Below are 26,886 nucleotides of genomic sequence, written 5' to 3'. Positions count from 1 at the left end.
ATACAATTCCCTATCCCAGATTCTTCAGTGACCCCTAACCAGGCTGCGCAGGAAGAATTCAACTTCCTGCATGGGCTCATCCATATTATTATTCCATTTTCTGTGGACATGTTTGATCTGAAACCCTTAGATCTCCCTTCCAACAGCCAACACAACCGTAGACTCAAGGTCCCCAAGGTCCATGGAGGGAAGAGAAAGAATATGGCATCTCCTGCAAAGCATCTCATGATCTGTCAGCTCTTCCCTCTGTGCTGGGAGGTGTCTCAGTGAATCTGCCCCTTCCACTTTTCCCCTGCATTATTAAGGGTAAAAGGCACACAAAAATCTGTTGACTGCACACGGTTTTCCCGTGATGTGACTTGTACTAGCAGAAGTCACATTTCATACCCATGTGCTCAAAAAATATGTGAAAGCAAACATTTATCTGTAAGAATTATGATACTGGTGCTTTATGTGCTCATTCTACTTCAGACTGGAGCTCAGTGCTTGTGAAAACAAGTATAATTAGCTGTTTCACTCAGCTCAAGATAAAACTTGACAAAACCCACTGTCAAATAAGGTGCCAATCAAACAAATGCAAAATAACAGCAAGCCATCCTTCCTTCACAGCTAGTTTAATAGCATGAATTAATAATCACAAATCACTTAGCTGAAGGGAGTGCTTCTGTAATAATTAAGGACATAAACAGTCAAGAATAACACTTTCACCTCACAGTGGGCAGCCGCCTTTTGTGCTGCATCACGGAGGGTGGTGGAGTGAGGGAAAAGGACTTGCAAGCACAAGAACAACGTCATAGAAAGAAAGAGAAGGAGATGAAAAAAGGTCAAGGTCAAGGGCACAGCACTGTCTCAATTCTGACAGAGAAATGTGAAAGGGGCTGTCTTCAGTAGCTCACTGCCCTTTTGGCTGTAAGATAGAACTAAAATAGCTGATAGTGAATGCAAAAGAAAATGAAGTGCAAGCAAGCATGTTTTCAGTTCTCTAAGATAAGGTCCACCATATGCATCTGCAGTGTTTGATAAAAGAGTAGGAAGGAGTCCGTAAAATCCTAGAAGTGCTTTTCAACCCACAGAATCAGGAACGTGATCCAAAGAGCTGAAAAAACAATAGATCGGTATATTGCCAAACTGCGCAAAATGGCTGACTCATGCAATTATCAGAGCCACTATCACCAAGCAGAACAATATGCCCAAATTGAAAAGGAATGTTAGAAAGACATGGGAAGACTCAACTGAACCAGTCACATGCCAGTTTCAAAATCAGGGCTGGAAGGAACTCGGGAATACATTGTACGAGACAAAAATTTACAAATGTCCTCATTCATCTTCCTGTCAAGCTGAGCAGGCACCGAGAGCAAAGACCCAGCTGCCCCTGGAGAGAGGAGCTCTTCAGGCAAGCTGACCTGCCACCCTGTGTAGTTTAATACGCAGATGAGGTGCAGGCTGGAACATCTTAAGGAGTTTCTCAAGAGTAGGAGCCAGGATCCAGGACTGATGAAACTGCCAGGCCCTTTTGCAGCACCCAGCACAAGATAAAACAATAAAGAACTTCAGTCAGTAATCAGCAGGCAATGAAAGCCCATTTCACATGCTCTATGTTCACACTTTATCCAGGAATGGCTTTCAGGTAATGTTCCACTGGAATATTGCTACTGTCAGGCACAAGGTGAATTTCGTCAGTTTAATAAACTAAATTACGCTAAATTAAATGCTAAAACTTCTAACACACTATCACAGAAACACAGAAGATCCAACAAAAACATTAAGGTCAGTCATTCTTAATTTTCTTCTGTGGTCTTGACAGTATCCACAACCACTAATCTTAATGCACACTTCGGTAATACACACCTATACGCGTCTATGCTACTAGTCCAAGCACTATCAAAGCATGAACAAAGGTGGAAAAAGGAAAAAGGGGGTCTCTGACTGAGAATAAAAGTCTTAGCCTTGGACTACTGCATAGATCCCCAGTCAGGATCCAGTTAGTTCCTCAAAATAAATCATGTGTCCAAAGAGGAAGAAACATCAGTGGGAAACATAAGTCTTTGTATGTGAAACAGGCTGGTAAGTGGCCATGGACTTCACTGCTTCCAAACACCAAGAACTGTGTAAGAGCAGAAGCTACAAGCTCATTAGAAAGAACTGAAAGGGAGACTCCCTCTATAACCCTGATGCTTGTGCTCATTTTTACTCAACCAATCCTCAGCATTTTTGAGAACACCCTTCACCCATCAAACAGAGAACAGATTCATGGGTTCACAAGACAGATGTTCATTAAATCTCTAGCCCACCTCTGTAGTGTTAAGATGGGCAGAGGAATCTCCCAAATCCTGCTTCCTATTAGCACATGAGTTTCATTACACAATAACAGAATATCCTGAATTGGAAGGGACCCACAAGGATCATTGAGGCTCTGTACTTCTGTAGACTTTAAAAAGATTGCTAATATATTAACTATATGGACAAAGCACGGCATGTAAGATACATTTTGCTATGTCTTATAAACAATACAATAAGGCTGATAAAATGGATTGTAGCATAAATAGGAGGGAAGGTGCACTGCTGAAGGATAAGAAGTGAAGAGGTCTTTACTCCTTGAATTTGCTTATTGTGGAAGGATGGATACCATATTCAGCAATAACTTGTTCCTCTTTCTTCCTGTACTGGAAGAAAAAATATCCAATGCACCTGACCAAACCTGGTTCTCTTTAGCTGAAAACTTTCTGAATCCTGGAGCAGAGCAGGGCAATATTTCATGGTTTCAAACACAATAGTGAGCCACAATCCTTGTCGTCACCTGTCCTGACTTACTTGATCATGTGACCTGCCCAGTTTCTGAACAAAAGCTGATTTGTCTGTGATGCAGCTATTTTTAAGAACATGTACCAACCGATTGCTCACAAAGCCTTCATTATTTAATTCTGCAGTGAGGGCTTTGCAGACGTGAAAATGCTTTTATATGTTGCACATAGCCGTGAGCCTGTATATTTTCTCTTTTTGTTTGCAGAGCAAAAGTTGGAACAAAGATTGCAGGACTAAACCAAAGCCCCTTTTCTTTGCTGATAATCCTCTTGGACCCAGTCCAATTCTGTGTCATTAAGTAACTCTTTCCTCTCTTGCAGAGTTTGCATTCATTGCCTGACACTCATTTTCTTGAAGAAACAGCATACTCTGTAAACAGCTGATCTGTACACAGACACCTTGATTGGCATCACGAACACCTTTTCCTGTATTTGGGGCTTTTCTTAAATGATGGGAGTCAAATACTTCATAAACCAGTTGAAGTTCCACAGAGCCATAATCTTCTAGGCCAGTGAACTTCTGTTGTAAAGGGACAATCAGCACTTGTTATTTAAATACTAAATAATGGTGTTTTCAAGGCTACTAAGAAAGGGCATTTTTATCTTCACTGTTTAAAATAAATAAGAGGGATTAGGAAGTTTATTCTATAGAAGTCTTGTAGCCTCACATTTTTTCCTTGACTTGGATCAGGACAGCATCAGACAAAAAAGGATTTCCTATCAAATAAAAATCTGAGGTATGGGTCTCAAGTATCTTTTCTGGGTAGTTAAAGTATTTCACTTTGAAGGAAAAAATGGGTCTTATTTTCTGTACTTTTGATATTCATCTTAAAATCTTTATTATAAAAACAAAGGGGTTTTTTTAATGGACATCTAAAAAATAGTTTTCTAACAAGAAAATGTGAGCTTTACCAAAAACTTATCTTGAAATAGATATTGATCAAAATCCATGAGTGTGTCTGGAGTTTTTCTCTTTCCATACATCATTATTTTATGAGAGAAAATATGTTTCCTTGGGAAATTTCCAAAACACTTTTATTCACGATGTTGTCCGTTTGTGAAACTTCTGAATACCAGTCTCCTAAAATCAGGAGACAGGTCCTTAAAAAAGGAGAACAACAAATTATTGTGCATTTCATGTCTACAAAACCAGTCCACCCAGTAGCTGCTACTTGATTTACTCCTGTCCTCTGTACTTTTTAAACATGAGCTTATGCTAGGTTGCATGGCAGGCAAATGAGAGCAGTGTATTCCTTGGGCAGATTCAGTAAAACTCACACTAGCTCATCTGGACAATGTGGAGATGACAATCATGCAAGCAAGGTATTCCATATAATTTACTACCTGCAGTTTCCTCCTAAATCCTTTTTGCTCTATGGCCATTCCTGAGTTCAAGTTTCTTCATATAATTCTAGAAGCATTCAACAAGGTTGTACAAATCCCAGGCAGGTGTATTTACACAAGCTGAGTCACACCTCTGGCTGTAGTATGGATTTAACTCCCAAAGGATTCACCTCTGGGTTGAGCCTGACTTCCTGAGACAGCAGGAGCTGCAGCAGAGCAAGGACTTTATGAAGAAGGATCAATCTAGTAAACCAGCAAGATGGCCAGCACTCTAAGATGACCAGCACCAGCTGCCAAACATGGTTATATTTCCTCTACCAGCCAGCAACCCCTGCAGAACCACAGATTTTGATGGTGGTGCTGCTCCACAAAGGGTAAATTATCTGCCAGCACCAGCCCTTAAGGAATCACAGCTGGCCTCTGAGCTGGCTCTCTTCTCAAAAACCTAGACACTTCATGCTGAAGCTTGCCAGGCAGAGAGAAACTTAAGAGCCAGAGTGATGTCTCAAAAGGAATAAAAAAGCCCTCCTGATTAGGTCACTCCCCCTCACCTGTGCTGAACAGATCAGGATCTGTTGGTCTCCCTATATTTCATGGAAGCCAAGTTTTTGTTGAGGGTTTTTTTTAAGAACATGCACCAACCAATTGCTCACAAAGCATCCTTTCTTTAGTTCTATGACAGGGGCTTTGCAGAAATGAAAATGCTTTTATATTTTGCACAAAGCCAAGAACCTGTATACACCTCCCTTTGTATTCAGAGAGAAACTTGGGAGAAAGAGAGTAGGAGTAAATCAAAGCCTTTTTTTTTTTTTTTTTTGCCAGCACTTGGGTCTGACCCAGGCTCTTGTTTCTGTGCTCTCTGGACAGCGATGAAAAGCCATAGGGTTACATGTGCATTATTCATGGTTCAACTGGTTTTGATGGTTGAGCTCTAAGTGCAACAGTAATGTGAGGAAGTATAATGCAGAGAGCAAGAGAGCGTCCTTCCTAACATAGCTACCTGCTGTTCTTTCCTGGGGGCTGCTGCTATACTGGAAAAAAAGTGATACCAAGAATGAATGGAGGGAAATCAGTTTAAAAACCAGATTGTGTCCATCTTGCAAGTAGGATAACAAAGTCTACGTGGAATCTAAATGACAAATGTAAACACCACAGGAAATGTGTCAGAAGATAGTACTGCCCAACATTTCAATTTTAAAACATTTCCATTTCTAATTCAAAAAAGATTATAGAGACCATGAATCTAAGGACCAGAGACAGTTCTACCCCTGACCCATAGTGCATCACTAGTCACAGCAGGGAGAAATAAAATCCCTGCAACATGGGAGGATACTGTGTTGAGTCTGGAGCTTGTCCCTCTCCCTAGAAAAAGAGATTCTTAACTGAGAACTCGGGTGTCTCACAGAGGATTTGCTGCAGACTCAACCACCATACCCGTTGAATGACTCATTTGAAAACAACCGTTTTCCGAGAGTCTTTGTTTATGGATATTTGAGCAAATAAATGTCAGCTCCTCCTCTCTGGTTATTAATGATGCTGTTGCTTGGCTTTGTCTGCACAAATTCTGTGTCATTATCTGGTGCCTCATCTCAGACATAAACTGAATGACCAAGATAAGCCATGTGCATCTCCTGTACTTCAGCATCATCAGCAATAGCTAATCTCCTCTGGGATCACTAACTGAGCTTTACCTGCAGGGGATCCATGGGGGTGGATATAATAACAAGAGCTGTCATCTCTTTGTGTCCAGATACCTTCTCCTGAAACTCATGGAAGGGGGTTTTTCTTTGACAGTCCTGTTTAAGAAAAACAGGATTAAGGTACCCTCTGAGGGAGTGGTTTAGACAACCCACTGGGCAGTCAGCTCAAGAAATTAAGGATCTTCTCACTCTCCTTTCCCCTCACAACATAATTTTTGCAAGGGTTGGGGTACGGATCACTGAAGATTTTGTACACAAAGAATATAGCAAAGCAGGTTCTGTTACATTTTTTTAATAGAAAAATGCCAATTCATCTCAAATTAGACTGTTGAAAAGAAAAAGTTAATGCTACCAAATTTTTCTTTGAAAGTCATAATTGCCAAAAGTATATGTTCTACGTTTGCATTTAAAATGTGTTTCCATTTTAAACTGTAAAGTGTAGAGCAATTTCATTTAAAGGTTAAAATGTAAACAAAGCTTTTCCTAAACCTGATTTATTGATGTAACTTTTTTTAGTTTTTCTATCTAAAGGAAATTTTCATTTCACACTATTTTTGCCTGTTTAATAGAGGAAAAACTAAAAAAAACCTCAGAAGTTCTTAAGAAAATAGTTTCTTTCATAGTCATGTATTTATCTAACAAAGGCAAAGAACAGTTTTGACCCTGTGTGATAAGTGCAATGACAGTGATGGAAAATAGACTCTAGTAACACTGTATCTATTAATATTGTTTCTGTCTCATTTTCAGACATTTAGTGTTTTTTTTAAAGCATGAATGATGTCTGTAATAATCTGTCTGTCTAATCCTTAATTTTATTCATACAGTTGTACAAACAAAAAGTTACACTTTCCAATTTTCAGTGATTCATCTGACATAAAATGCAGCTCCATGTGCATGCATGGTATAGTGAGGCAAGCCAAAAGGCCTGTACCAGCCACCATCCTTTCTCTCCCTTGCACCTTTCATTTCTTATGAGCTAGAATTCAGCCACTCATTCTTCTAATTCTTTCTACATTTGCAGTTACTGTAGCATAGAAATGGGCATGAAAATTATTTCATTGTTTTGGAGCCAGAGACCTGGGCTGTCCTTTATTTCCTGGCTCTCAAGCTAGGACACTACAGCATCACCCTTGATTGGTCCCAAAATGCTCATGAAACTTCCTATAGTCCCTGTTTCCAGACAGAACTAAGGACTATCTTTAGTCTGAGATACTAATACAGACTTATTGCCAAATTGTCTGTGTGTCTCAGAGTCTTCTCTGTATTTATTTTCCCAGTATTGCTTGAAAAACACTTGTTTGCTATGAATCAGACAGATTAAGGCTCTTCACAAGCCCAGATCTTTCTTAGGTACCAGACATTTATTCAAGTGGAAAAATCCCACTGATTTCCATGAAAGCAAAGCTGTTAAGTACACTGGGGACCACAGACACCAGCACATAATTATGTCAGCTTAGCAGTTACTACCTCTTCCTCTGAGGTTTAAGGTAACCCTTTTCACCTCATAGTGAAGACCAGGTCAAACGCTTTCAGGTGCATCAAGTGACAGCAATGACTACATTCCCTTAGGACATATGAAAGTTTAAGAACCTTTTTAAGGGAAGAGACATGTAATCATTCAGGGGAAAAAACTAATTTATAGGTCTGCTTGTGTAGTTTTACTATTTTGTTTTTCATCACAGCTCATTAGAACTCAAGCAGGACTTCATGCTCACATGCTCAGCCTGGGGTTTTTTTTGTCCTATATGGAGAAAGCTTATTGACTTGTATGTGTGCGACTGCACATGTAAGCGTGGGAGCAGCTTTTAATTCCCAGTAACTTTGGGGCCACCTTTTTATGAATGAGTTTTTGAAAACTCTTCCAAGTGACTCATTCAAGATCACATACCAGCAGGCCCCTCATCTGCATCATATTCTGATAGAGGCTATACCAACAGCATTAGGACTTGAAAATCTTTCCTGTCATTGGTCTGATGACTTTCAGGATGGCATTCCAAAAGCTCAAAAACTATGGTGCACTTCAAAAATAATTTGACAACAGATAAAAACACACATAAAGGGAATTCGTTGTTGCAAAAACCTTGGAAAAGGTGACAGTACCCAAGACTGCCTCAGATCTGATGGGAGTTTCCCCTTTGGGCAGAAGCTCATGGTTCTCTATCACATTGCTCTTCAGATTGAGGTTAGTTATCAACAGGTTTATAGGTCGTAGATGCCTCTCTGCCTCTTAGCTAGAACAGTAATACCCTTTGGCAAAGGTACAGAATGATCCACTGTGGGTTTATACGAGGCAGATAAATCTGCCTGATTTAATTAGCCCAGTTCTTGCTCACAGTTTCAGTGTAGACACAAAACAAGACAAACCCAATGTGTCTGTTTTAGTGACAGGAATTTATTTCTGTTATTCTGTTATCTACAAAGATAGATAGATAGATAGATAGATAGATAGATAGATAGATAGATAGATAGATAGATAGATAGACAGACAGACAGATACATGGAACAGCCTGAAGCTATTCTAGTGATAAATCTATTTATTTTACTGTATTTATATGGAATAATCTTCTTGGCTGAAAAATGCCCTCAAAAAAAGTCTCTGTGGCGTCAGTTTGCACAAACAAAGACAAAGCAGCAACAAACAAATAACTCCATCTCGCATGCTACATGGGACATGAAACACATGGCAGGCACTTTGCCCCTGGAATGTCTGCAGAAAAAATTTTACCAGAGGCAGTTTTGAAGGTGATGCTCCGTGCTTGTTAGGGGATCTACATGCACATGCCTTCATTCTGAGGTGAGAAGAAATATGCTTGTTAAGTTGTACCACAAAACAGGAAAGTTGCTGTAAAATCAGTTCTTGGGTTAATTTATTTGCTAAATCTGGATAAGCACTTATTTTTTTAAGAGCATGTTTATTCAGATGGGAATAGATATAGAGGGTAGAGAAATTCTAAGCTCTCTTTCTGGGGAATCTGCTTCAGTATATTTACACAGAACAGCCTTTTTGGGTAGAAAAAAAGTTTTGGAAGTAGTGCCAACAAAAGATTAGGGGCAAAGGAAGGGTCACACTTTCCTGAATCATTCTTTGTCATCAGAGACAAGATCTGATAGAGCTGAGCCTTGGCAAGTTCTTGTCTGATCTCTGATACTCTTGTCACAGGAGTATTTTAAGTTTCTGGACAAAGTTACTTTCTCTAGGTTTTGCCCTATCTCTGTTATGCAGCAGGACCTGAAACAAGATAGTCAGCAGGGAGACACTCCTAGGCAGGAGATAACTGCCTAAGCCATTTTAGACCCTCTAAGGTATCCTCATGGCCTGCCAGATACACCCCATTTTCCTCATTCTACATGTCCAACAGATGCCAAGTGGGACACTCAACTGGTCCTAAAATGTCACTGCTTTTTTTGTTTAGGCAGCCTAGTCCCACATATGTTGTGGGTACTGTGTTGTCACCACTAGAAACACAGCCTCACGGAAATCAAGAGTGCTTCCAGTGCAACGTCCTCATCGTTCCCTGGTCTTTCTAGTGTTATTCCATTTGCCAGCTCATCATCTGTATCTAGAAAATAATGAGAGCATCTACTTCCCACCAGTTTCAAGGAGTGCCAATGGAAATGTCTGTGTCCCAAGACAATAAATGACCTCAAATCCTCTGCATCCCAAGTCCTTTGTCAAGTTGAGTGCCCATAAAACTGTTCACACACAGCCTGAAGGAGACAGGACCAGCTCTGAGGAGACAGGACCAGAGCATGGATGTGCTTACAAGCAGACAACTACAAATGTAGTCACTGTATCAGAAGAACAACACCCATCCATAGTCAGGGGCAGTTTGATGAAGACCACCTTCCCATTTCATAGAACAGAATCATACAATGGTGTGGTTTGGAAAGGACTTTAAAGTTCATCTAGTTCCAGCCCCTTTGCCATGCACAGGGATATCTTCCACTAGATCAGGTACCTCAAAGCCCCATCCAACCTGGTCCTGAACACTTCCAGGGATGGGGTATCCACAGCTTGTCAGGGCAACTTGTTCCAGTGCCTTACCACACTCACAGTAAATAGTTTCTTCTTAATATCCACTCTAAATCTATTCCCTTTCAGTTTAAAGCCATTTCCCTTTGTTCTATCACTATATGCCCTTATAAAAAGTCTCCCTCCAGCTCTCTTGTAGCCCCCTTTAGGTACTGTAAGGTGCTATAAGGTCTCCCTGAAGCCTTCTATTCTCCAGGCTGAACAACCTCAGTTCTTTCAGACTCTTCATAGCAGAGGTGAGCCAGCCCTTGGATCATCTCTGTGGCCTATTCTAGACTTGCTCCAACAGGTTCCCATCCTTCTTATGTTGGGGGCTCAGGGTTGGACACAGTACTACAATTAGAGTCTCACTTGCATGAAGTAGAGGCGTAGAATCACCTCCCTTGACCTGCTGATCATGCATCTTTTGATGCAGCCCTGGACACAGTTGGCTTTCTGGGCTGTGAGCACACATTGCCAGGTCACATTGAGATTGCCATCAACCAACGCTCCAAGTCCTTCTCTTCTGGGCTACTCTCAATCCCTTCTCTGCCCGGCCTTCATTTGTGCTTGGGATTGCCCAGACCCAAATGCAGGACCTTGCACCTTGTTGAATTTCATGAGGGTAACACAGGCCCACCTCTCAAGCCTATCAAAGTCCCTCTGTATGATATCCCCTCCCTCCACTGTGTCAACTGCACCATACAGCTTGGTGTTGTCAGCAAACCTGCACTGAATCCCACTGTTCACATTTCATATTTCACTACTGTCCCACAGGCAGAGGTTCAGAGCTGTCCAGTCTCAGGAAGCAAAAATGAATACTGGCCACCTGGACTTCAAGGGAATCAACTAATTTATCTTACCATGCCAATAAACTTTAATCACACTCTTCATCATCTTGTTTAAACACAAGCTTGGTAAAGTCCCTCTCTCTTTTAACACATTATTTGTTTTACTCCTTTTCTCATAAAAATTCCTGCTTAGTACTCAAACACTAGCAGTGTCATTGTCAGATGTGTCATTTAAGTCCCAATAAATTATGATTAGTGCCAGTGTTGTTTGGAAACAAGGCTATTAATAGAGCACTCCAGTGGAAACACAGACAAGCAGCCAATCAAAGGGTGATGGGTGAGACAATATTATCCCCACTTTGCCAAAAGGGACTTCTCCCTTGCCAGCCATAATGGCCAGCAGCTCTGAAATCTTGCCAAAGAGAATGTCCTACTTGGGCCATAAGAGTAAACTCCTGTGCTGGCCCATAGTGAGTTGAGCCTACCAAAGGAGATACACTGTGTCACAAGGAAAGATAAAAAATGGACATTTAAGTCTGAGCTGGAAGTGATGGTTGACAGCAGCAAAGCAATGCTGTACCAAACCGCCTGTATTAGGAGATGGCTCAGAGGGGTATTTCAACATCTCATGGCAAATGAAACCTTCTCTCAGTCCCACGTGGGAGTGTTCACTCCCTCGTGCACTTCAGTGTTTTAGTGATGAGTCAAGGGAGGTTGATGCATGGGTGTTTGAATGATCTGGGTAGCACACGCTGACTAGCAAAGCATGTGGAGACCAAGTGTTTATTTTTCATGTTCAGCAGCATAAATCCTGAGTACCCATCCCTCCTGCAAAGAGGAGCAGTCTGGCTCTCAAAGCACACTGTCATTCTCCATACCACCTGGCCCTCTGCCAAGATTGCTGAATTTGCCACCTAGCCCATGAAGCTGGCTGATAGCCCTCATGCAAGGGGTCTGCAGGGTCTTTGTGGACAGAGGCAAGGCTTCTGGCTATGGAGACACAGTAGAGAAGGAGGGAGAGTCTCAGCAGTCTCAGTGAGCACCCAGGATGCTCACAGATTGAAAAGTAAAGCTTTGCCTCTGGATTTTTGGATGTTGCTGCTGCATTTGCCATCCAACACTTGGCTCAAAAGAATAAATCCAAAGGATTAAGATTGCCTGGAAATACAGTATCTTTCCCTCCTTCTCCTTCCCTTGTCCCATCACTAATATAATGGAGATGCTCCCAAACCAAGTACCTATCATGCTCATTGTTCTTTGCTGGCTGAATTAGAATCACTGTATTATAAGACACTACCAGGGAGCCTAGGCTGTTTCAGACTTTTGTGCTTTTCCTTCCCAAAACATTATGTTTTCAAATTGCCTGCATCACAGACAGTGACCCAAGGGAAACAGCCCTAAGGAGTCCACTTCAGAAGGTGTTTGCCTCACACTTATGGAAACATATAGAAGACCAGACAATACCTTGTGTGCAGTCATGAGCCCTACTTGGGTGGCTGGGGAAAGGTGTGATTAGGGTAGTGGTAAATAAACTTCAATCTTTGCTAGGCACATGTTGGGTAATGTGTATGTGTGTGTCTGTGTCTGTGTCTGTGTGTTTTGGGAGGAGGAAAGAAGGACAGAGGGACAGTCTCACAGCTGCAGGTAGCAACCAAGGTATTTCCCATCTTGCTCTTCCCCAGATCTATCAATCTAAATAGCTTGACTTGCTTGCACCTTCTTCTCTTTTCTGCTTTTGAAGACTCTGCAACTCACACAAAAACATGCAATCCTAATTGGCACTGTCACTTCCAGTTGACAGATCTCCCATAAAACACACCCAGCAATAAAAAATGTAAACCCATTTCCCTCCCCCACAACAAAGTTCAATTACAGTAAGACAAGGAAGACTCCAGTGGATGGCTGTAGGCAGACTGCAATTTGCTGGATTTATGAAAATTGTTGTAATTTTGCCAATACTTTGATGAGGACCACTTTATGCTAACAAAATGAGGTGGTATTTACTCACTGGAAGACATTAAATTCCACTGAACTAATGGGTGGGTTTTAAGGCTGCCCTAGGTGTTTCTCCATGAAACCTGGTGTGATTTACCAGGAAACAATCAACTCCTACACACTCTCCTGAGCCTTGTACTTCTGACAAGCATTCCTGACAGTTTGTTTTCCTTCCTGTTTCTGTCAGTGCCACCTGCCACATGATTAGGGATTCTGCATGCATTTTCTCTCCTCTGCACAACTTCACTAAGGCTTGCTGATCTCTTTGTGGCAAAGCCTACTCAGGCCCAGACTGAGGAGAATCAGGGGATGCAGAAAGGAGCTGGCCCTTCCAGTCAGAAGCCTCTATCTTTTGGTATGGTGGACATCTTCAAGGAGTGATTCAGTTAGGAGCTCTGTCCCATGTCTTCAGCCCCTCCAACAAGAGCTTTGTGTGGGACATAAGAGAGAACCCAAACTTTTCTTGTTATCACCTGATCCCACAGTAGTTTTGCCCTCCTCTACATGCAGCCACAGCACCTCCTCTGCCTCCTCCCTGGCCACAAGCCAGAGGTGCGTGAAGGTGTCAGAGGAGAGGGACATCAGTAACGCCTTGGCCAGAGGTGGGCAGGGAGGTAGGGAGCAGTCAAAGGTGGAGGGGGAGCTGGCTGAGATAGGTGGGATGATAATGCAACAACTTCTGAAGCCTTCCCAAGGGAAACCACAACCAGATGTGCCTGTGGTGTTGCAGCAGGACATTGCTGAGATAACTAAGGGGGATCCTTTGATCCTCATCTCTGAGGCAGGTGGAGTGAAGGGGCTAGGTTTGCTCTGCGAGAGGTGGGCAGAGGAAAGGCTGGTGGAAGCAAATTTCCTCCTTGCCCTCTGAACTGGGGCTGATACACAAAGTCATGATCAACGTATGAAGGGCAAGATAGGGAGGGCATGGGAAGTCTCCACAGTCTCTGGATTTGAATTTTGCTATCAGCAGCCCTTGCAAGAAGAGAGGAAGGCCTGGATGGTGGCAGAAGTGGTCCCTGGGGAGGCAAGGCCGGTGAACGGTGCTCTTTGACACTCAAAGCCAAAGCTTCAGAAGCAATGTGGTAATGATTTTGGCAGCACCAAGGGATGCTCCTTCTACTTCCCCACAACCTTGCTTCTTGGGTGGCCACTTCTCCAGGGCAAGGAGGGAATGCAAAGCACTGTATGATAAAGAGAGGAAGGGCAGGTTTGGTGAGGGGCAGGAGCAGATGGTAAGAAGGACTGGGGGGAGGAAGTCAGGACCCCAATCCTAGTTGCCACCTCAGCATTGTGCTGCTCCCCAAGTGTCACCTTTCTTACCCCACCACACCAAGACATACTGCCTGGTCCACTATCATTGCCAGCCAGAACCCTGCAGGGCTCAGGGATTGCAGCTACCCTACCAAGTGGGACATAAGTCCCAGTGAAAGATTCAAGCCCACAGGTTTGTGTGCCTGCCATGCTCTTTTGTGCACAGGGGAAAGAAAAGCCACTGCCAGTTTTTCCCAGGCTTTGCACTGTGTCTCTTCTCTGGCATCTCTGCTGGAGAGGAGGAGAGGTAGGCAGTGAGGAACTCAGGCTATGAGCAGAGGGGGAGGCGGGGGAGGTGGCTGCTTGGGACAGGGATGCTGGCTTGTGCTGTGGCTCTTCATGGTGATAGATCAGTGTGGGATGCCAGAGTGCCTGTGGGGGAAGCTTGTACTGTCTGGCACTGCTTGGATTTCTCTCATCTTTGATAGAAACAACTGAATTTGCAAACTTGTTTCCCACAAGAAAGGCCTTCAGTGTTCACAAGGGAACAGATTAGGGATTGTCCTAAAGCCTCACGGTGGCCAGGGCAGTGGGGAAAGCCAAGTACCAGATGATTTCCTCGGAATGCAACAAATCTCACAGTGTGATAAGAGCAACAGTAGCTTTCCCTCCAGCCCTCCCTTCAACCTCAGACACAGCATCTCACAGGATCTTCACCTCTGGGCAAATGCTTAAGCAGCAAGGTCAAAGCAGAAGTGAAACCTAATGAACTCTTGGCTAGCTAGGTCTGAAGAAATGAGTGGAGTGCAACAGGCTAAGCAGAGTTGGGAAGAGATGCTTTCATGCCAGCAGTGTTCCACTTGCACATGGCTCCTCTCTAGGCATGAAGAGACACTGCTGGTCAGCTCTAGCCATTAGAGAAATCTCCAAGCAAAATACTAAACTGTCTCTGCCCTAACCATGAGTCTCCTTCTCATTCAGCAAAAAAAAAGACTAGATTTCCTGCTCAGCCCCAGCCCATGATTTTGGATATCACATCTCTCCTAGGCATCTCTAGAGGTACACTGCTCACAGGTACAAGAAAGGTTGGTGAATATTCCTTTCTTCTTCCTTTCTCTACTGCATGACTTCTCATTTCTACCAACTCTGTCCTTGAAAATGGCCAGTGATGTCTCCAGGGTATGTAGACCTGCCACCACACTGACATCCAAAGGTGAGTGGAAAGTGTAGCCCTGTCACTGATAGCTGTAGACTGCCTGCAGACTGAAGTGAAATAACGCACCACAACACTACACTCAGTTTTCAGTTTAGAAGTTAAGTCTTGGCCCATGACAGCTGGAAGCATAACATTAGAAAATGCACTTTTTACATGTTTTCCATATGATTGCTACAGTCCTTGCAAGATTAAAACCTTTTTTCTGTGCATAGAAGTTACACACATTACCAGAAGAGCTTCACAAGCAATGGTGATGCCTATTGAGTGAAGAAAACCCTTCTTTCCTAATTATTGCACTGCAAATGACTCAGAGAGCCCTGAGGGGTACTATTTGTTAGAACAGCCTGAACTTCTGACTGCTGAGGGAAGGAAAGATTTCCCTAGTGGTACTGCAAGACATTTAAAGAGTTTTTCTCCTTGTTGCCTTTAATCCTTACATCCTAGATGGTCTCATGTTTACATCATGAACCATGATGAGGGTTATTAATCCTCATCACAGCACAAAACAATAGGCTGGTACCTGTCATAAGAAACTCAACAGTATAAGGCAAAAGGCTTCCAAAGGTCATAGGCAGATGCAGCAACATGAAGTAGCCATGACCAGTGCAATGCTCATCTTCAAACTCCGCACTCCACAGCAGAGCTCATGCCTTGCATAGCCTGTGATCCACCTCAGAAGCAGCTGCAATTCAGCTGAAAGACAAAAGTTGCCTATGAAACCACTACACACAGGCATGAGGGTGAAGCTCCCACTGACCATTTCAGCACTATTACAGACCATGATTCCTGATAGCTGTGATGGTGGGTTTTAGATTAATTTGCCGTCATTTCATCATTTACACTAAATGCAGTGGCTCTTTGATAAACATTTCAGGCCTTTTTCCAAACAGTTTTTCCATTCAGAACTGATGAAAACAGGCTGTCAGCACTCCCAGTAGAAAACCCCTGCTCATGGCAACAGTCACTGTATGGCCTTGTGGTCTTCCTGGAGAAAGTCGAAGTAGGAAGGCAGTCTCAACGCTTCATTCCTGGAGCTAACTGGGTCTGAGAGGCAGGTGACCACTGTGTCAAGAAGATGATGATGCTCTTACCCTCTGAGGGACTTAGGGGACAACAGAGAGTGGGTTTTGTCAGCCCGAGAGCTGAGGAAAAGGAAACATTTCTTCAGGACAAAGCACGGGTTGTCTTCCAGATGTAATCGCTAACTGCCTTTATCTGGTGATCTCTTCAACATCTCTGTCCTTCCCACCCTCCCTGATCTGTTGAGAGACGGTGACAGCTGGCGACACCGTTCCTTGCCTGTTCTCCAAACACTCTTACTTCTGCATCCATCATGCAAAGGTTAAAGCCTGAGAGAAGTCTGAACCTGGAGCCAAGCACTGCACTGTCCACCTCTCTCTGTGGTCAATCCTGGAATTATGGTCAAATTCTGGTTTTTGACATTGCACCATGCCAAGGTAGGGCTCATGGGTTCTACTGGGTCCATGATTGATACCATAATTGAAAAAATGTCCCTGAGAGGCAGGAGCAGGCCTGGTAAGGCATCCCAGTCTGAAGACAAGCTTATCCCTTCGGTGGATTTCTGCATGTGTCCTGCCCATAAAGAGCCCTTCAGCATCTCTTATCTGTGACTACAAGGTTTGTCCTTACAGCTGAGTTCACTGGGGTAATATTAAAAGACAAAGTTTAACTAGATCACAAAGCAGGACAGAAAGGATGACAGTCTGTATGTTGAGTTATGAGGTGTCTGGCAGTTTCTTTTTAGAGTATTTATTAGGATATTGTCCAAAGAGTCCTTCACTGTTTATGGTGCACCATAAATACCATCTGTCTCCCCTCATGTCCCAAAACAGTGAGCTGTTCTTTGCTGCGATGCTGTTTGCAGGTCATCTTGATAACCTGCCCCACAGAAGGAAGTGACAAAAATAGATCTCCTTGCTTAAAAAATAATCTCTTTATTTGCACTAAGCACTGCTATTTTCCCTTTATTGATGTAATCAAACATCACTTTGACAGTGTGTGAAAAGTCTAAAATAAAGACTCCCGTAATCTGGAAATCAGCACCTGGAAGTGTGCAATCAAGGATAGCTGAAGCTGGAGAAAGTAAAGTTTGTATCCAATATACTGAGGCATTGTTCGAGACATCCAGCTTTGCAGAGGGCTGGTGACATTGGCCGAAGATACTTACTATACAGAGACCAATGTAAATAACAGGGTTTTTTTCCTGGGTACACTCCTTTTTCACATCTGGTCATCTACAATAGGTAAATTTTGAGGTCTTTTGTTGTATCCCCGTTGATCTACAGAGGCTGTTGTACCTCCATAAATGTCAGAAGCGGCTAAAGTGTGTGCTTAGATTAATCAGACAGTGTATGAGGAGTTCAGTATGAACTTCATGAGGGTGACACAATCATAGAAGTCCTGAAGTTTCTGGACTGATATTATGCATGACCATTATACTCAAAACAACTTGAACTTGATAGCTTTTTATTTAATGTCCTATTGTCAGCAGAGTGTGCTTGTTCATACACAGCTCACAAGCATAACTTTGATTCTAAATCATCTTTATTTATACAGACAAGAAAAACTAGGCATAGAATTCATATATAACAGCAGCTCATTTGTAGCGGTTGAGGTAAAACACAGGTAGGAGCAAATGATAAGGCAAAAATATGATTCATCCTCAAAGTAACCAAATTTTAGTTGATGATACAACCTTCACCACAGGAAGTATTTTGCTGAGTATGAAGCATCTTTTCCTTGTTGGTACCCTGGAAAAGGTTTGAATTCATAGAAATCCTCAAGCCTCACTGTTGCAGACCTAAACAATTAGAGTCATCCCTTCCAACTATATAATTGGTGAACCCAAGACCCTTTCAGAACATCTACCTGGGATCATATGGAAGGTCAGCAGTAGACAGTTTAAGTATCCAGTTAAAGGAGATCAGCTCGTTAATGTTAACTAATCCCAGTGGACAGCTGACAAATGAGGCTATTTAAAGAACTATTTACTATCATTATTCCAAATTGAAGAACAAATTGTTATGAAAAGTTCAGAATTGCTTCACAGCTGATCAGAGCTGAGGAAAAAGACAGAAAAGGTCAGATGACATATTGTGAACTAGTTTCCCTTCTCTGAAACTGTCTCATCAACTTGGCTTAATTGCAGAACACAGTTCCCTCTGAGCCAAGACTGACACGTAGAAAAATCTGTAGGCAATTTGGATTAAAAAAAAACATAACATCTCATAGAAATCCCTGATGTCCCCATATTGTTTTCACGGGGACTAAATTGTTCCATATACACAAGTCCTTGTTTAGATAGTTTGCTGCCATCCTTAAGAGAAGATATTGCAGTGGAAGGGGAGAATGAACTAACACACTCTAAACCATTCTTTAGTCTCTTAGCTTCATGTCACAGTAAGTAATGAGTTTGGTACTACATCATGGCAATGTTATGACAGAAAGCAAAGCCCTTCTGACCTCAAATTAATCCCGTCTTCTCTGAGAGCTTTGTTTCAGACTTCACTGGGGACACGTGTGTGTAACTTTAGATGGTATCTGAAGGCATTTCAGATGTTAGCCAAAAGCGTATTTCATATTTATGTTGAATTTTGCTGCTCCTTTCAATCCAATATAATTTTGAGGAAGGTGGGGAAATCTCAGGTGGGAAATCCCTTGACATTCCCTGATTCCCAGAGTAACAAACATTAAGAAATTATAAAAAATGTCACTACTGCAATGACCTGTGTCTGCTGAAACATAGAGAGCTGTGGTCAGGACTATTGTGGCCATTTAAACTAGAGGCAGAAAGTCAAAGATAATCACACATTGCAGGAGAGAACTGGCTATCTCAGATCAAACAGAGGAGAACAAGCCAGCTGATGCCTCTAGATCATTGAAATCAGAATTAAAGAATTCTGTGGGGTATTTAGGCCAAGCATATGTTGTGTTAACATCTACAAAAAGGTTTTCATGCTGATTCAAAAATGTCATGTTCCCCGCTGATCTATAAAATCTCTTCAGACCACTCAGTGTCAGCCAGTTTGTGTCTATCAGACTTCTGTGTGTGGCTCAGCTCCTATTCCACTTGTATTTTTTTCTGTCCCTCTCAGGATACCCGAGTCATTTGACCATTATTTGGCCAGTGGGTAATAGATGCCTGGTTTATTTTAATTTTGGTTCCATCTAGTTTCAGCTTTGAGTTAAGACAGGAAACAGGGTGCTTAGAGCAGAGTTTCTTTGCATACTACCAGACAACTTATGAGTTAAGTTTTCTCAGGTCAGGGAAAAACTAGAGTAGGGCTAGAAACTCCTTGAGTTTCTCCTCACAGTAGTCACATATCTATCTTCCCAGCTGGCAGAGAAGGGAGTTGAGAGACAAGGAGTTAGTGCTGTGCAGTAGTGAGGCCACTGATGTATCCTGGGGTCTCCAGGGGCAGGGCTAGAACAGCTGAAGTCAGTAGGTAATTACCTCAGTATCCCACAAAAGAGGTGGGCCATAAGACAACTAGAAAATTGTAATTCTTTTGTAATACAGAAAAGGAGAGGTTTGAGTCCCATGGTAGTAAGTTCAGTGACAGCAAAATCCACTGAAGCTTCATGAATTGAGATGGTCTCAGTTTGCTTGTCTCTGGGGAACCTCTACTTTCCATGCTTTTGGCTATCTTCAGATTCTTTATGTAAGAAGAGAAGCATAAATTTCAGCAAGGGGCAATTGTTTGCCTGTTTCCCAACCTCATACCTTTCTTTGAGTCAGTTTCACATGTTCTCTTCTCTGCTGCTTGCTTAGAACAGAATCACAGAGTCACAGAGCCATAGAATATGCTGAGTTGTGAGGCAGCCATAAGGAACATCAAGTACAACCCTTACCCTTGCACAGGACCATTCCCAAGAGTCATACCATGTTCCTGAGAATATCATCCAAATACTTCTTGAACTCAGTCAGGCTTGGTGCTGTGACCACTTCCCTGAGGAACCTGTTCCAGTGCCCAACCACACTCTGGGTAAAGAACCTTTCCCCAGCATGCAACCTAAACCTCCCCTGACACAATTTCAGGCCATTCTGTCAGGTGTCCTGTCACTGCTCACCACAGAGAAGAGATCAGTGACTGCCCCTCCTCTTTTCCTCAAGAGGAAGTTGTAACTGCAATGAAGTCTCCCCTCAGTCTCCTCTTCTCCAGGCTGAGCAGACCAAGTGCCCTTAGTGGGTCCTCATATGGCTTCCTCTTAAGACCCTTCACCATCTTCGTTGCCCTCCTTTGGACCCTGTAAGATCTTAAAATCTTTCTTATATCCTGGTCCCCTAAACTGCCACAATATTCAAAGTGAGGTTGCCCCAGTGCAGAGAAGAGCAGGACAATCCCCTCCCTCGGGCAGCTGGTGATGCTTTGCCTGATGTCCCCCTAGGACATGGTTGGCCCTCCTGGCTGCCAGGGCACTGCTGAGTCATTCAACTTGCCATCAACCAGCATCCCAAGGTCCCTTCCCATGGCACTGCTTTCCAACATCTCATTCCCCAGTCTGTATGTACATCCAGGGTTGCCCAATCCCAGGTACAGAATCCCACACTTCCCCTTGTTGAACTTCATATGGTTGGTGATTGCCCAGTCCTCTAATTTGCACAGGTCGCTCTGCAGGTCCTCCCTGCCCTTAAAGAAGTCAACAATTCCTCCCATTTTTTTGTTATCTGCAAACTTGCTTAGTATCTCTTCCAGTCCTGTGTTCAAGTAATTTATGAAGATGTTGAAGAGCACAGGACCCAAGATGAAGCCCTGCAGAACCTTGTATGAGCTGTTCAATTATTGCTACACTGGATGGGTTCACCTGAAGTGTCCAGTCATGCTCAAGCCATGGTGCAGCTCCATCTCTCCTCAAGCAGATAAATTAGCATCCTGCTGGCTTTCAGCTCCCTCTGCAGTTAACAGAAAGAGAAACCATTCAGGGTTACACAGGTCACCCAACGCACAGCCACAAGGTCCTGGTCTCTCTTCATTAACTGAATGGGATCATCTTGTCTGTGCTGTTAATCTAGGCAGCTCAATTAGTAGCTGTAATTTAGGAAAATCGTGATGTAAGGAGTGTAAATGCGCATGGAGTAGCTGAAAGAGGAAGTACTTCTGTCAAAAGAATGAGGTGCACTGAGGAGACACTAGAAAAGTAGTTATTTTTCTGCTCTGGTCTCAAGAAGAGGGAGGATGTTTTCAAATACCTTGGCTCCCCCTGCAAGACAGGAGGCGGAAAGAGGAGGCACTGGAGAACATGAAGAGAGGAAACAGGCAGTGGGGGAAAGTAGCAGGGGGTGGTACTCAGCTTCAGAGTAATTTGTGGGACCCTAACTTACCCCAGAAAAGGGACATGAAGAGAAAGCAATGACACGTTCATAAGTTTTTCGCAAATTATTATGGTCTCTGCTGGTGCAGCAGAATTTCCCATCCACAGAGGAGCTGTGTGTTGAGCAAACAGGACCCTTTGTGACTACTGCTGCTTTTTTGCATGTCTGTCCTTTGCTTCCTTGGCTCCTTCATCCCATCAAAAAAACAAGTGCTTTAGTGCAAAGCAGATGAGGGCTTTCTGGAGTGCTCAAAGGTGCTATTGTATGAGGGGAGATACAAAAACACAGTCTTGGAACTTGCAGCCATGCACCAACATTTTCGTCAAGGAAAACTAGTTTTCATTTTTCCTTGGTTCCTGCTTGTGTATGGCCTTCAACTTCCTCAGCAAATCCTACAGATTATAGTATTTTCCACATAGCACTATTGTTGATTTCCAACAGGTGGCTATTTCAGTAGCAACAATTCCCTTGAGTCCATGAAGAGAGTGACTGTCAGGAATATTAAGCATTTGTGACTGCTGATGACTTGAAAATGAATGATGTTATCAGCACGAACCATCTTATTCTCTACTATTTAGGCATTTCTCTTGCTTCCTTCTCAAGGCTACATGAGCAGATCATGCAATGGAATGCAATTCGTTTTTCAGGTTTTTTTCCCCATTTTTGTGCTTTGGTTGCAATTTTTTATTGTTTAGCATTCAGAAGGTCAGTTAAACTAATTCTCTTCCACTATTCTATTTTCATGCTTTGCTGAGGTATTTCTTCCCCATGGTCTGAAAAAAACATGACAAGCAACGCTGAAGGAGCTAATCAAAGGAGGGTGAAAAATTATTAGATCTGAAGTCGGCAAAGAGGCAAGTCTATGGTGAAATTTTAAAAAAAATAAAAAAAGTCTTTCTGAGCCAGTAGTGGGCATTTCTCTAGCCTGGGGGATAAGGAGTTTAGCTATGTCTCAAGGAGGATAGTTTTGTTCTCCAAACCCCATTTTTTTCTTTCACTGTGGTTATAATGGAGGATTTGAATCTGTGGCACTTGTCATCCTTACATCTTCTTTCAGGAATTAAACACATTAAAAAGTATTAATTTAATTTCACTGCCACAGTGCTGATCCAAGAGCTTGCTGGCAGCCCACTTCACTGCCTCTGATGTCTCTGTGGTCAAAAGCAACAATCAACAGCACTCATGGGCAAGCAGGTCTCAGCATCCCAGGAGCAGGATTTCATTAAGGAGTGCCAAGGCTCACTGCATGGGTGTCTCTCACCTCCCTTCTATTTGAAGCAGAAAAGTCAAGAGAAACAGCCAACAAGCTAATCACCACCACAGCCTATTGGGAAGATAGGAATAATTATTGAAACCAGTCTTGAATTACTCATTGGCATGCATCTAATTAACAAATTCCGATTATTCCTGTAACTATTGTGCAACAATTAGTGGGTGTTAAATTGAACTCTTCTGCTGGCAATTTCAATGGTGTAATTTTGCCAAGATATCTTTGTTTTGCCTGCAATGCCTAGTGCTGCTGAGAGTAGACTGAAGGTGGTCAGGGAATTTTGACTAAATTTACTTTTGCTGAAAAGTGCCATTCCTTCAAAGCCTAGGGCATTTTTGTGGGTAAGACAAAGCAATTTCAAGCAAGTTTTTTCTTTGGACAGATTTCTGATCTCTGAGACCTGCTGGTCACTTCAGACAAGAGAGAAGGAGACATCTGAATCAAACCACAGAGTTGAGAACAGATGTTCAACACAAATATGCTTCGTATGCATGTTGAATTTTTTGTGTTTTGTTTTGTTTTATTTTGAGTTGTTTTTTTTAAAAATTCTTATATTGCTCCAGGCATTTGTTTTTTGAAACAAATAAAGAAAGAAAATTTCAAAACCTTTAAAGATTTCACAAGGCCAAATTGTCTTCCTCTCGCAATGAAAGCATGCCTGCTCCGAGGTGCTAAAATGTTCCTTGGTCTGGGAGAAGGAGCAAGCCCCACTAAAACTGTAGGGCTCTGCTTCACACTATTGCACACAGAGCCAAAGACATTCCAAGGCTTGGAAGCCATGGCAGTCAACAAGGGGAAAAGGGATCTTTTCTACAAACAAACCCTGAAGATTTTGGTTGCTGTAAGGTACTGCTCATTCCCTGCTATATTCAGTTTTCAGGAGTCACCTTCCTCCTGCAATCTAGTTACATGGCCTGGGCAGATCTTTCTCTTGACTGTGATACCTAGATATGCTCCTGAAGCTGAAACAACATGGGACTGAACAACCTCACCCACTACAAACAAGGCTGACATGAGGCTTTTTCCTGTATGCCAGGCTTTGGCTGTCCTATTTAAAATTCACTATCTTAGCATCTGTTTCATATAGAGAATCCTAGAGCCAAGCTTGACTGTGATTATGTAAGCCAGATCCCAAAGCAAGGACTGAGCTGCAGCTGGAGGCATTTCACTTCAGCAGACATCATTAGGGCTCCTAGAGACCTTTACCTGTTCTACAGCTTAAGATATGGCTCTTACCTCAAGGCTGAGCTCTCTAACACAGGAAGCTCAATTATATAATTAAAGTAACAACAAAAAATCGAAGTCCCAGAACCAGCTCTATTTTTCACAGACCCCACCAGGGTCCTGCTATTGATAGGTGTCTGTCAGCAGGAGGCTGCCTCATAAACACATCATGAGGTGGATGAGCAATTGGCTCATGGGTTAAGCACAAAAGGGAATGGGGTAAAATCAGACTGGTGATCTGTCACTAGTGGGGTTCTGCAGGGCTCTGTCTTGTCTGTCCAGTGCAATGGTAAGGGTTGTACTCAATGTTTCTTATGACTGCCTTACAACTCAGCGTACTCTGTGATTCTGTAATTCTCAGAGACATGCATACCTTATTCTGCCAATGGCAAGTTTAGCCCCTCCTGGGAAAGACAAGTAGCATGTCCCTCATCCTTTCCCTGATGTGTTCCCCTTTATTCAATAGTTTACATCTTGCCTAGGTTGAGTCTAACCTGCTTTACATGGACTAATGCCGCTCTTATATTGCTTATCACTAAGAGATCTTGGCAGCTCCCAGGGCCTTATTTTTCAAGCATGAAATAATTCTAAAATTTTTGTCAGACATTTAGGACACTTGCTACTTTTCCCTTTGACCATCGTCATTCCCTTCCACTCTCTTTTTATGTCTCCACTATAAATAAAAGCTCCCTGAGATATCCAAAGCATTGCTTAAAAAAGAGGGAGGGAAGCTCACTGTGGGGGAATAGGCCATTATAGAAAAGGCCAGGTGCTTGGCATGTCCCCAGCTTGGGAAGGTGGGAGCTGTCACGAGTCTGAAAAATATCAGTGTGGGAGTTATAAATAAGAGCTTTAAAGCCAGGGTTTTAGAAAGTCATCTTTAAATGCTGCATAATTTATAGCCTGCTGCAAAGAGAAGAGTGTGTGAGCTCTGGAAGCCAAGCTAACCCATTCTTTGCTCCCTCCATAGTTGGACTGTTCTTATGCATGTGGTGAGGTGTATGGTGGACACCCAAAATTCAGGGGTTTGATCATCAATGCCTCCTTCTACAGGTCTACCTGGATCACTGTAGATGGGTTTCTTTCAAATCCTGGTGTCTCAGTGTGAACCAGAAATAAGTATCACTGGCCTCATTATTGAAAAAAAAAAAAACAAAAATGGAGTCACGGGTAGGGATGCTGCACTCAGGTAGCGCAGTGCTAAGATACAGCAACAAACTCAGGAATAAACAAGAAGGGTCACTCTGTGCTCTTTAAAAGTGATTTACTTTCTCATTGACTCAACTCCTCCTCTTTAAAGAAGGGATTATCCTAAAAGGTTGAGAAACTTCTTTCAATAGCAGCTACAAAATGTTTTGCTCTTCTCTCACAGAACAAAGCCCTTCTAGAGGCAGGGGGTAAAGGCCTGCTCCAAGGAGGACCAGAATAGCTGCCAAGATGGCATTTATAGCAATCGTTTCATCCAGCCCTGGAAGTCCAACTACATCTAGGATTTAACATAACAGCTGTCCTATCGCTATCCAACAATAATAAACAAGGGGAAGCAGAATGGGCTTTCAAGCTAGCTGAGCCTCCTGAGATGATCTAGCCCACCACATTATCATAGCTCCTCATTTCCTCAGCTGGAAGCAAGTCTGGAAACCATGAGTCTTAAAGCAAAACAAAATAAAATTAATATATGGAGTCAGAGCTTTAGCTTCAGCTGTGGTGCTGATGCCTTCTCTGAAAGGTGGTCTGGTGTATGCTTCACTAGCCATTTTATCACTTTGAGGCTTGCTTGTGTGCTGATGTAGAAGGACAAGTGCCACCTTTCTGGTCTCTCTCACCTTGCTTTTCCACAGAGATTGCATCCATGCCTTGACTTGTTCAGAGCCTGCTGAGCTGGTGAGATTTAACAGGATCTTGCCGCCCAAAGTGCCATGGCTCGAGGCTATAGATTTAAGCAGAAGCATTAAGTACCCTGCTCTTTAACTCATTTCTAATCCATTTATTTAAACTTCAGAGTGGTTTTAAAGCACAAGAATCAAAGGCAAGAGCGATTTAGAGTTTTCCAGAGCAGCTCTGTGATCTGACCTCTACACATATCCTGGCTGTCTTTAAAAGTTCACCAGCATAAAAGCACAGTTTGTGACAAAGCATCTGGAAGGATTAAAACTTTCTGGAATGGAATATGCTTCTGTCAAGGACCTCTTTCCTATCTCAACTCAGTTGCCAAAAAAAAAAAAAAGATCTTTCCGCAGGGGGCTTCTAACCCGCCTGAGGGATTTAGAGAAGAATGGCTGAGAAGAGCATATAGTGATTTGATTAAAGGATAAATATGAAAGGGAGTGGGAGGGAGGTAAAGGGTAGAAGAAAGAAACAGGATTAAAAAGAAAATAAAAGAAGTGAGAAGTAACTGAGCTGAATGACTGTGTAAGGCCAGGTTTGTGGACGTCAAGACTGTGGGCTGTTTTGCCTCCTAGTATACAAGACACCCTTCAGCAGTGCAAAAAAATAAAACCAAGAGGATTTCAGGGAACATGGGAACAGGAAGGATGGAGCTGCTGAAAAGCCGAAAAAGCAGAAAGGCAAAGGGATTTTACAGAAGTGTTTCAAACTGTAGTGTGAGCAGTTCACACTGCTTGCCTGCTTATGACTCCTCCTTGAACAACACTTGGGAAATTGTTACCTGATCTCTCCCATCTTTGTTTACAAAGGCAATCTGGGTCAATTCATTCCTGCACCATTTTTCTCATTCTGCCTGGACAGTTACTATGAAGTAAGTGGTAACCAATCTCCATGCCCATGGAGTCAGACTGTATTCATATTTCCTTATTCAATAAAGTAGACACCTTAGAAAGACTGGAAAACATTACCCAAGCCCAGGAGACTCGATCTTCAGAATAAGGAACCAGTATTTCAGCCTCAGAGGCAACATGAGTCTGGGACACAAGACAGAGATGAGCATG

The sequence above is a fragment of the Pithys albifrons genome, chromosome 8, assembly GCF_047495875.1.
Source record: "Pithys albifrons albifrons isolate INPA30051 chromosome 8, PitAlb_v1, whole genome shotgun sequence".
NCBI classification, from domain to species: Eukaryota; Metazoa; Chordata; class Aves; order Passeriformes; family Thamnophilidae; genus Pithys; species Pithys albifrons.
The sequence above is the reverse complement of the archived record's forward strand: the minus strand, read 5'-3'. Positions refer to the sequence as shown.